Below are 11,530 nucleotides of genomic sequence, written 5' to 3' on the forward strand. Positions count from 1 at the left end.
TGTGTCATAATTTCATCCTTCATAATAGACTCCAGCATCTTTCCTACCACTGAGGTCAGACTAACTGGTCTATAATTTCCTGCTTTCTCTCTCCCACCTTTCTTAAAAAGTGGTATAATATTAGCCACCCTCCAATCCACAGGAACTGATCCCGAATCTATCGAACTCTGGAGAATAATCACCAACGCATCCACGATTTCTCGAGCCACCTCCTTCAGTACCCTGGGATGTAGACCATCAGGCCCCGGGGACTTATCAACCTTCAGACCTAACAGTCTCTCCAACACCAATTCCTGGCAAATATAAATTCCCTTCAGTTCAGGTCCTTCAGCCACTGTTAGCTCAGGGAGATTGCTTGTGTCTTCCCCAGTGAACACAGATCTGAAGTACCAATTCAATTCTTCTGTTCCCCGTCATATATTCCCCTGTTTCTGTCTTCAAGGGTCCAATTTTAGTCTTAGCCATTTCTTTGCCTTTCATGTACCTAAAAAGACTTTTACTATCCTCCTTTATATTATTGGCCAGTTTACCTTCGTACCTCATTTTTTCTCTGCGTATTTCCTTCTTAATAATCCTCTGTTGTTCTTTAAAAGCTTCCCAGTCCTCAGTTTTCCCACTTACCTTTGCTATGTTATACTTTTTCTCTTTTAACTTTATATGTTTCTTAACTTCCCTCATCAGCCACGGCCACCCATGCCTCCTCCTAGGATCTTTCTTCCTTTTTGGAATGAACTGATCCTGCAACTTCTGCATTATACACAGAAATATCCTCCATTGTTCCTCCACGGTCATCCCTGCTAAGGTATTGCACCATTGAACTTTGGCCAGCTCTTCCCTCATAGCTCCATAGTTCCCTTTATTCAACTGAAATATTGTCACTTTCGATTGTACCCTCTCCCTCTCAAATTGCAGATTGAAGCTTATTGTATTATGGTCACTATTTCCCAATGGCTCCTTCACTTCGAGGTCTCTGACCAATTCTGGTTCGTTACACAATACCAGATCCAGAATTGCCTTCTCCCTGGTCGGCTCCAGCACCAGCTGCTCTAAGAATCCATCTCTGAGACACTCCACAAAGTCTCTTTCTTGAGGTCCAATACCATCCTGATTCTCCCAGTCTACCAGCATGTTGAAATCCCCCATAACAACTGTAGTAACATCTTTGCGACAGGCCAATTTCAGCTCCTGATTTAACTTACATCCGACATCCAGACTACTGTCTGGGGGCCTGTAGATAACTCCCAAGAGGGTCTTTTTACCCTTAGTATTTCTCAGCTCTACTGGTCAGGGCAGATCATCCCCACATGTGAAAGACAGAGATTCTGTGAGAAGCTGCTGTTATGTTTAACGGTGAACTGATCAGCATCAAATGTGGGTGAGAGCCAGGGTTCTCCAGAATGTGTGTTGGGATGGCTGTCAATACATCTCTGGCTCTCTGGAAGTGATTATTAACTGAGTCTGGAGGATTCTTCTGCCTTGGAGGTTGCAGAGGGGGCAGGGAAGAAAAGGGGTGCAAGCGGTGGGGGCTGGAGCTTCCTCTCAATCATTAGCAAAATGATGGTAAGTGTAATTGAAACTGCTAACAGGAAACTTGCTCCACCAGGGCCATGATTAGATTACTTACAGTGTGGAAACAGGCCCTTCGGCCCAACAAGTCCACACCGACCCGCTGAAGCGCACCCACCCAGACCCATTCCCCTACATTTACCCCTGCACCTAACACTACGGGCAATTTAGCATGGCCAATTCACCTAACCTGCACAATTTTTGGACTGTGGGAGGAAACCGGAGCACCCGGAGGAAACCCACGCAGACACAGAGAGAATGTGCAAACTCCACACAGTCAGTCGCCTGAGGCGGGAATTGAACTCGGGTCTCTGGCACTGTGAGGCAGCAGTGCTAACCACTGTGCCACCGTGCTGGCCACTCAGCTTCTGACCTCATTACAGCCTTGATTCAAACATGGACAAAAGAGCTGAACTCCAGAGGTGCCATAACATCAAGACAACAGTGAATGGCATCAAAAGGCACGAACAAAACCAGAAATAATGGGAAAGAGGAGGAGAACTTTCTGCTGCTAGGAGTTATACCTGGCACAAAAGAAGATGGCTATGATTGTTGTACGTCAATCACCTTAGACCCAGGACATCTCTCCAGGCATTTCTCAGGGTCGTGTCCTCGGCACAACTATCTTCGGATCCCTCATCAATAGTCTCCTTCTATTGTAAGGTCAGTGTGGGGATGTTTGCCAATGATTGTACAATGTTCAGCTCTATTCACGATACCTCAGATACTGAAAAAGTCCATGTACATGTATGACATGACACTGGTGTCACACAAGTGCCGAGCAATGACCATCACCAATGACAGAATATAACTATTGCCCCTTGACATTCAATGGCATTACCTTTGTTGAATCCTCTTCTACCATCAACCTGGGGTTATCATTGACCAGAAACTGAAATACCATGAAAAAGGAATACCAGAAACAGAAATACTATAACTGCAAAACTAGGTTGAAGGCTAGAAATTCAGGGAGGACTAATTTGCCTCATGTTTATTCCAATATCTGTCCCTCATCTACAAACCACAAGTCAGGAGTGTGATGGAACATTCCCCACTTGCCTGGATGAGTGCAGCTCCAACAAACCTCATGAAGGTTGACATCATCCAGGACTAAGCAACCTGGGCTATAAAGCTGGTCTAACTTGTGATTGCCACATTTAGTGAATGAATAAAAATGACCATATTTATTTACAGATTAAAAGTATTTATATAATTCTTTAAGGTTTAAAAGTAATTAATTGTTTAATTAGATAAAAATCATGAGCCGGTGAAACAAAATCAGAAACTTTTCTGCACTGTTCCACATCTCTGAGTTTATCCTCTGCTGGCCTACTGTCTATGGCTGTGTTTCTTTCTGCAGGCTCTGCTGTTGCAGGTTCTTGCACATAATTTGAACTGCCTCAAGCTTACATAAGGAACTGTTTTACTAAAGGCAAAAGAAACACTTCATCATAGAATCCCTACACTGTGGAAACAGGCCATTTGGCCCATAGCAAACTCTGAAGAGCATCCCAGCCAGACCCACCTCCACCTTATCCCATAACCTTGCATTTCCCATGGCTAATCCACCTAGCATACACATCCCTGGATACTATGGGCAATCCACCTATCTACACATCTTTGGATGTGAGTCTCACATCTCAAGCACCCAGAGGTAACCCATGCAGACACCAGGAGAACATGCAAGGGTGGATTTGAACCCAGGTTGCTGGTGCTGTGAGACAGCAATGCTAACCATTGAGCTACTGTGCCACTTCTTACCACCACTGCTTCAACAATTCAATTCAGCAATTAAAATTAAATTGTTTCAAATATGCATTTATTTCTGATATTTTGATTTTAAAGCATTGTAGTGCTGAAACTGAAAGATGCCATCTCTGAGCAGGAGATGGAGCACCTTACATTTTGGCTACCCACTGTGCTCAATCCTGGCTGTTTGGATCTGATCCTGTGGGGTTTTTAATTAGTTTAAGGAATGTTGCATGACTTTGGCAAGGCACAATATTTATTATTCACCATTAATTGTCCTTGAGGAGAACCCCCATACATGTATAAAACCCTGATCCAGCACTGCTTTCTCAAAGATACATAGAAACATCGAAGTCAGGAGCAGGAGCGGGCTAATCCAGCCCTTGAGCCTGCTCCTCCATTCAACATGATCACGGCGGATCATTGAGCTCAATAATCTAGACCTGTCTTCATTCCACCCCCACCTCCCCCCACCCCCACCACACTGATCTCTAGATCCCCTAAAGCACAATAGCTATATCTATCACCTTCTTGAAAAGACATGTTTTGGTCTCAACCACTTTCTAAAATACTGAATTCCACAGGCTCACTATTCTCTGGCTGAAGAAATCACTCCTTATCCTTAAACCTCTGGTTCTGGACTCCCCCACCAGTGGGATGAGCTTTCCTGCATCTAGCCTGTTTAGACCTGTTAGAATTTTATCGGTTTTTGTGAGCTTTCCCCTCATTCTTCTAAACTCCAGTGAATGTAATCCTAACTAACTCAATCTCTCCTCATATAGCAGTCTTGTCATCCCAGGAATCCATCTGGTAAATCTTTGCTGCAATCTCTCTATAGCAACAACATCCTTCCTCAGATAAGGAAACCAAAACTGCAGGCAATATTACAGATGTGGCCTCACCAATGCCCTGTGTAATTGCAGTAAGACATCTTGCTTGTGAACTCAGTAGTTGCTAGCTTCTAGTGAGGCAGCAGCTCCCTTTAAGGTGGGACTTTCTGCCCACGGGAGGAGGGTTATCCCACCTTCAGCCTAAAACGTTGATGCATCAGCCATTGTTTCTCCAACATTGTAGCTGCAAAGCCATAGAATCACCCTCATCAAGTTCAACTCACGAATTCGGTTTTTCATTCCACAGATCCTGCCTGAACCTGCTCAGTATTTCAGCCTTTTTTTAATTCAAGTCCCCACTAAATATTGTATTTTGGTTTGGCATCATAAATCAGACACTGTTTGTCTGGAACTCGGATAGGGTGGGAGGAGGATTACAATGCTATACTAGGCTAAATGGCCTGATCTCCACGGTGCCGTTCACATCATTCAATATAACTCCTATTTTGGTTTCATGTAGGCAACAGCGATAAAAGTAGGTTCCAAAGATGGCAAAAGTTTGAGCATGATTTAAAGCTTTGTAATAAAGCTTGGTTTCCCAATCAATTCTGCACAGCAGAAAATTGGCTTTTCAGCAATGAAATTATCATATCAGAATACTGACTGGAGTGACCCGCAATTGTTTTGGGATTCCTACAAATTCTAATCCATATTAACACCTTGGCTTCAAACACTCAGTGCAAATTTACCATTGCCTAAAAGGAGCAATGGAATTTGAGGAGGCAGCTGGGGAATTTCATAATGAGTTGGACAAAACACGCAAGTCGTCTAAACAGATAAAGGATCGCATAGAGCCAGAGAAAATGAATAATGCTGAAACTCTAAAGGATGAAGTTGAAAGAAACGTATCTTAGTAGACTCTGAATCACTATGTTGATGCAGAGAAACAATCAGACCACCAATGAAATATTAAATCAAATATTCAGAGCAAGTCAGGAGTAATCATGTTCAAACTTTATAGTGTTTGCATTCTTCCTCCAAATTGAAATAGCTGGTGCATGCTTGCAGAATGTAACATAGGTATATGCACAATAATTTAGATAATCTACTATCAAGAGTCACCATGGAAAATAACTTGCATTGGATCCATTTATTTATTTTAAAGTTGCTGTGGAGTGCTTGTTGTCCTGATGACCAAAGGCATCTTTCTCGAGTGGAGAGACAATTGATGGGTTTATTGTATATTGCTTGAGGGTAACCACACTGCAAGCATGGGGTAAGATGAGGAGGTAGGTCTCAATCAACTACCTCAACTACAAGGATCGAACCTGTGCTTTTAGCTATATTTTACACCATAAGATGAGGAAAGTATACAGTAAATGGTAGGATCCTTAGGAGCATTGATAAACAGAGAGACTTTGGGATGCACACCCATAGTTCACTGAAAGTGGAAACACAAGGGGATAAGATGATAAAAAGGGTGTACGGCATGCATGTCTTCATTGTTCGGGGCATTGAGCATAAAATTTGGCAGGTCATGTTGCGTGAAGAAATGGTGGGCTAAAAGGCCAGTTCCTGTATTGTGCTGTTCTATGGTTTATCTTCTAGGTACTAGCAGAAGTAGGCCACTCAGCCCATCGAGTCTGTTCTATCATTCAATGAGATTATGGCTAATCTAATAATCTTCAACTGCTTTCTTCCTTAACCCTTGACTCCTTTGCTGATTAAAAATCCGTCTACCTCAGCCTTGCAAATATCTAACAACCTATTCTTGTCACCTCTCTGTGGTATAGAATTTCACAGGTTCTCCACTCTCTGAGAGAAGAAATTTCTTCCTCATCTCTGTCTTAAATGTGTAACCCCCTTATTCTGAAATTATGTTGTCTGGTCCTCTCTCACAAGGGGAAACAACTTTTCCATATCTACTTTGTCAAATCCTCTTAGAAATTTAAATGTTTCAATAAGGTCACCTCTCATTCTTCTAAATTCCAAAGGGTCGAGCTACAACCTATTCAAACGCATCATCCTGATAAGACAGTCCTTCGAATCAGTATCAACCTAGTGAATCTTCTCTGGACTGTCTTCAATACCAATCTTTCCTTAGAAAGAAACTGTTCACATTATTCCAGTTGTGGTCTGACTAGTACCACGTAAAGTTTGAGCAAAATCTCCCAATTTTTATATTCCATTCCCTTTGAAATAAAGGCCAGTATTTTGTTTGCTTTACCTATTACCTACTGAACTTGGATGCTAGCTCTTTATGATTCCTGGACAAGGACTCCAAAATCTCATTGTTTTCCAGCTTTTTGCAGTATTTCTCCATTTAAATAATATTCAGCTCCTCTATTCTTCCTGTCAAAGTGCATAACCTTACATTTCCCCACATTGTCAAGTTTTTGTCCCCTCAATTAACCTGTCTATATCTCTTTGCAGACGTTCTTAACACATGCCTTCCCACCCATTTTAGTGTCATCTACAAACTTGGAAATAGTATACATTCACTTTCCTCATCCAAGCATTCACATATATTGCAAGTAAATGTGGCCCCAGCACTAACCATCCACTAGTGGCAAATCACTAGTTACAGGCTGCCATCCTGAAAATGCACCCCACCCCACTTATCCCAACTCTCTGCCTTTTATTCAGTAGCCAATTCTTGATCCAGGCTAAAATACTAACACCAGTTTGAATAGAATAGAATAGCCTTTACTGTCAGATATACTCAATGAATACAATGAAAAGTTTACAGTGCAGACTTGGATGCAAAAGTACTTAGGCATAGCTTCTTTAGTTACAAAAGTTTAGACAATAGAGAAATAAAATGTACAGCATGACAGAAAGGAGTTCAGTACAGCAGACCATGCTGGCACTTAGCTTACAGTTCGCACTGCACTGGCGACATTCCATGCTGGGAGGCCACTGCAGGAAGCCGCGAGGTCACCACATCACACCAGGATGCCCCTGTGGGAGAAGGTTGCTGCGCCAGGCTGGGTGGTTGCCACGTCACACTGGGAGGCCCCTAGGGTATGAGGCCATGCTGCGCCAGGCTGGGTGGTCACCACACCAACACAGGGAAGCTACTGTAGGAGGCTGCTGTGCCAGGGGTTGGATGGTCGCCACGCCATACTGGGAGGTCCCTAGGGGATAAGGCCATGCTGAAGCATTCTGGGTGGTCACCACACCAATGCCAGGAGGCCACTGCAGGAGGCTGCTGTGCCAGGCTGGGAGACATCATTGCAAACTGGAAATTGTCACTTGCCAGAGGCTGGCAATAATCATCAGAGGCTGGGAAAAAAAAAAGAAGGAGAAGAAGAAGGAAAATAAGCACTAGGATGGAGAAAAAGAGAAGAGAAAGAAGATGAAGCATAGCAGGAGAAGCAGACAAGCTCCAGCTGGAGTGTTCTACTGTGCTGTCATCTTGCTCTTATCTTGTTAAGTAGCTGAATGTGTGGTACCTTATCAAATGCGTTCTGAAAATATAAATATATTATGTCTAATGCTTCTCCTTTATCTATCCTGCTTGTTACCTCCTCAAAGATTCTAGTAAATTTCTCAGACATGGTTTCAGCGCTATGTGGTCATGTGCATTTGGCCCATCATGCCTATACTGGCTCTTGGAATAAGCATCATTACCTTGTGTTAGTCTCCTACATATCTCAATCTTCTCCCGATATCTCAATAATTATCCAATGCCCTCTTCAATTGAACCTACCATCACCATATTTCCAGGCAGTGCTTCCATACCCTAACTACTCGTTGAGTTAAACACTTTTCTTTTCTCACATCAGGCATCAGTGAGGACTGCAGATGCTGGCGATCAGAGTCTAGATTAGAGTGGTGCTGAAAAAGTACAGCAGGTCAGGCAGCATCCAATTTTCCTGCTTCTCGGATGCTGCCTGACCTGCTGTGTTTTTCCAGCACCACTCTAATTTAGACACTTTTCTCACATCACCCTTGCTTCTTTTGCACATCACTTTAATCCTATGCCCTCTCATTCTTGTTTCTTTTACGAGTATGAACAGTTTCTCTCTATCTACCCTAGCCAGCCTACATATGATTGTGAAAACTTCTTCTCTTAGATTCTTCTCTTCAAGCAGAGCGGTCCCAATTTCTCTAATCTTTCCTGATAACTGAAGTTTCTCATGCCTGGAATCATTCTTGTAGATCATTTCTGCACTCTTTCTAATGCATAATGTGGCACTTAGAACTGTACCTAATACTCCATTTGAGATTTAACAAATGTCTTATACAAGTTCAACATCACCTCCCTGCTCCTGTAGTCCATGCCCCGTTTAGTAAAACCAAGAACATTGTATGCTTTATTGACTGCTCCCTCCGCTGTCCAGCCACGTGAAATAATCTGTACACCTAGGTCCCTCGGCTGCTGGACCCTCTTTAGAACTCTATTCCCTATTATATTTCAATGTTCTTTCGAAATTCAGACCTCACACCTTTGAATCTCATCTGCCACCTAATAGCCCACCCTGCCCACTTGTCTTTGAAGTTTCACATTGTCCTTTTTATGGCTTACAATTCTTTCAAGTTTTGTATCATCTCCAACTTTAAAACTGTCCCCTATACACCGAGATCCAGATCATTAATTCATATCAGGAAAAGCAAGGGTACCAATACTGATTCCTGGATAACTCCACTACTTTCCTTCCTCCAGCATCCTTTCACCATTACTCTGTTTCCTATTAATCAACCAATTTTGAATTTACATAGCTACTGTCCCTTTTCTGTCATGTCTTTTAACTTTCCTGACAAGTCTGTCGTGTGCCATTGTGTCAAGCGAATCCTGGATATCTAATATGCCACATCAACAGAATTAACCCCACTGAGCCTCTCTGTTACATCTAGTTAGTTTATTAAATATGATTTCCCCCTTTATAAATCAAAACTGACTCTTCTGAATAAAACAACCCTATTCCATGTGACTCCTAATTTCATCCCAAATAATTGTTTCTAGAAGCTTTCCCAAAAATTTTCCCTAAAATGACGGACCTATAAGTGAAGGAATTATCCTTTAACACTTTCTGGAACAAGGCTGTAATGTTTGTCTTCTGGCACCTCCCCTGAGTTCAGGGAAGATTTATAGGTTATGTCCCGCACAATTTCTACCCTTACATCTTTCAAAGTCCTTGGTTGCATCAAACCAAAGTGGAGAATGTAGTTCTATCTGACTTATCAGGCAGACTGTAATTCTGTTCGCCGAGCTGGGAATTTGTGTTGCAGACGGTTTGTCCCCTGTCTAGGTGACATCCTCAGTGCTTGGGAGCCTCCTGTGAAGCGCTTCTGTGTTGTTTCCTCCGGTATTTGTAGTGGTTTGTCTCTGCCGCTTCTGGTTGTCAGTTCCAGCTGTCTGCTGCAGTGGTTGGTATATTGGGTCCAGGTCGATGTGCTTATTGATTGAATCTGTGGCTGAGTGCCATGCCCCTAGGAATTCCCTGGCTGTTCTCTGTTTGGCTTGTCCTATAATAGTAGTGTTGTCCCAGTCGAACTCATGTTGCTTGTCATCTGCGTGTGTGGCTACGAAGGATAGCTGATCGTGTCGTTTCGTGGCTAGTTGGTGTTCATGGATGCGGATTGTTAGCTGTGTTCCTGTTTGTCCTATGTAGTGTTTTGTGCAGTCCTTGCATGGGATTTTGTACACTACATTGGTTTTGCTCATGCTAGGTATCGGGTCCTTCGTTCTGGTGAGTTGTTGTCTGAGAGTGGCTGTTGGTTTGTGTGCTGTTATGAGTCCTAGTGATCGCAGTAGTCTGGCTGTCAGTTCGGAAATGCTCTTGATATATGGTAGCGTGGCTAGTCCTTTAGGTTGCGGCATGTCCTCGTTCCCAAAGGACTAGCCACACTACCATACATCAAGAGCATTTCCGAACTGAAAGCCAGACTACTGCGACCACTAGGACTCATAACAGCACACAAACCAACAGCCACTCTCAGACAACAACTCACCAGAATGAAGGACCCGATACCCAGCATGAGCAAAACCAATGTAGTGTACAAAATCCCATGCAAGGACTGCACAAAACACTACATAGGACAAACAGGAAGACAGCTAACAATCCTCATCCATGAACACCAATTAGCCATGAAATGACACGACCAGCTATCCTTAGTAGCCACATACGCAGATGACAAGCAACATGAATTCGACTGGGACAACACTACTATTATAGGACAAGCCAAACAGAGAACAGCCAGGGAATTCCTAGGGGCATGGCACTCAGCCACATATTCAATCAATAAGCACATCGACCTGGACCCAATATACCGGCCACTGCAATGGACAGCTGGAACTGACAACCGGAAGCGGCAGAGACAAACCACTACAAATGCCGGAGGAAACATCACAGAAGCGTTTCACAGGAGGCTCCCAAGCACTGAGGATGTTACCTAGACAGGGGATGAAACGTCTGCAACACAAATTCCCAGCTTGGGGAACAGAACCACAACAACGAGCACCCGAGCTACAAATCTTCTCACAAACTTTGGGCAGACTGTAAGATAATTTAGCTCTAATATCCCTTCCTCTTCTTTGTATGAAACTCAAACACATGTTGAAAATTCAATGTCGAGTTAGTGAGAATGGAATTAAAATAATCAATTCATGAGGGAATTGATGTGATGTTCTGACTCATAGATGCCTATCAGCATCAAATGGCTCTTCCCACAGAAATCCCTCTAATGATTCATTTATGAAGGATGCCTCTTTCATGCCGTTGTCATTACAAAGTGTTATTGCAGCACTGTTGAAATCAACCATTTCCAACTGACTGTTAAGGGTGCCAACAGTCATCAAGGTAGCTCATGGTAGCTTTTACATGAGATTCCATGTAGATACTTTTCACGCACCAGATTCCTGTTCACTTAAGGAAAAGGGCTTGCCTCACAATGTTCAGTGGCCCAGCCCTTTGTGCTGGAACAGATGAATGCAAGTTAATGATACTGGACTGGTTGGAAAAATGTGGACATTGTTTCTGACATAGAGGGCAAGAATTTCCTTTGAAGGTAGACACGGAGATTGGCAATGGGGGAAGAATGCGAAAATAGCTGGGAGTGGTATTGGGATAGTCATTGATAAATTCCTGTCATCAGGAAATGTTCTTGGAAGAAGAGGATGGGGTGAACGCAGACATTACCTGCCCACTGGATCATAGTGGCCAGCCTATGTAAATGCCCTATTTAAGGAGGATTTAGAGAACCCTGCTAGCCTTTTGATGGCAGTGGAATAACTCTTGGTTGCTAGTACAGATTGCAAACCTAATGGAAATAGCTTCTCTACAATTCTATTGGGCTAAGGTGCCATCGTAGCCAGTGGATCTTTGCCTCAAGGAGTTAGCTATGGCTATTGAATAACTCATGTTACCCCAATGATCCAA

This window comes from Chiloscyllium plagiosum, unplaced genomic scaffold (genome assembly GCF_037043375.1).
Source record: "Chiloscyllium plagiosum isolate Xiang-an unplaced genomic scaffold, Cpla_swu_hap1 HiC_scaffold_5, whole genome shotgun sequence".
NCBI classification, from domain to species: Eukaryota; Metazoa; Chordata; class Chondrichthyes; order Orectolobiformes; family Hemiscylliidae; genus Chiloscyllium; species Chiloscyllium plagiosum.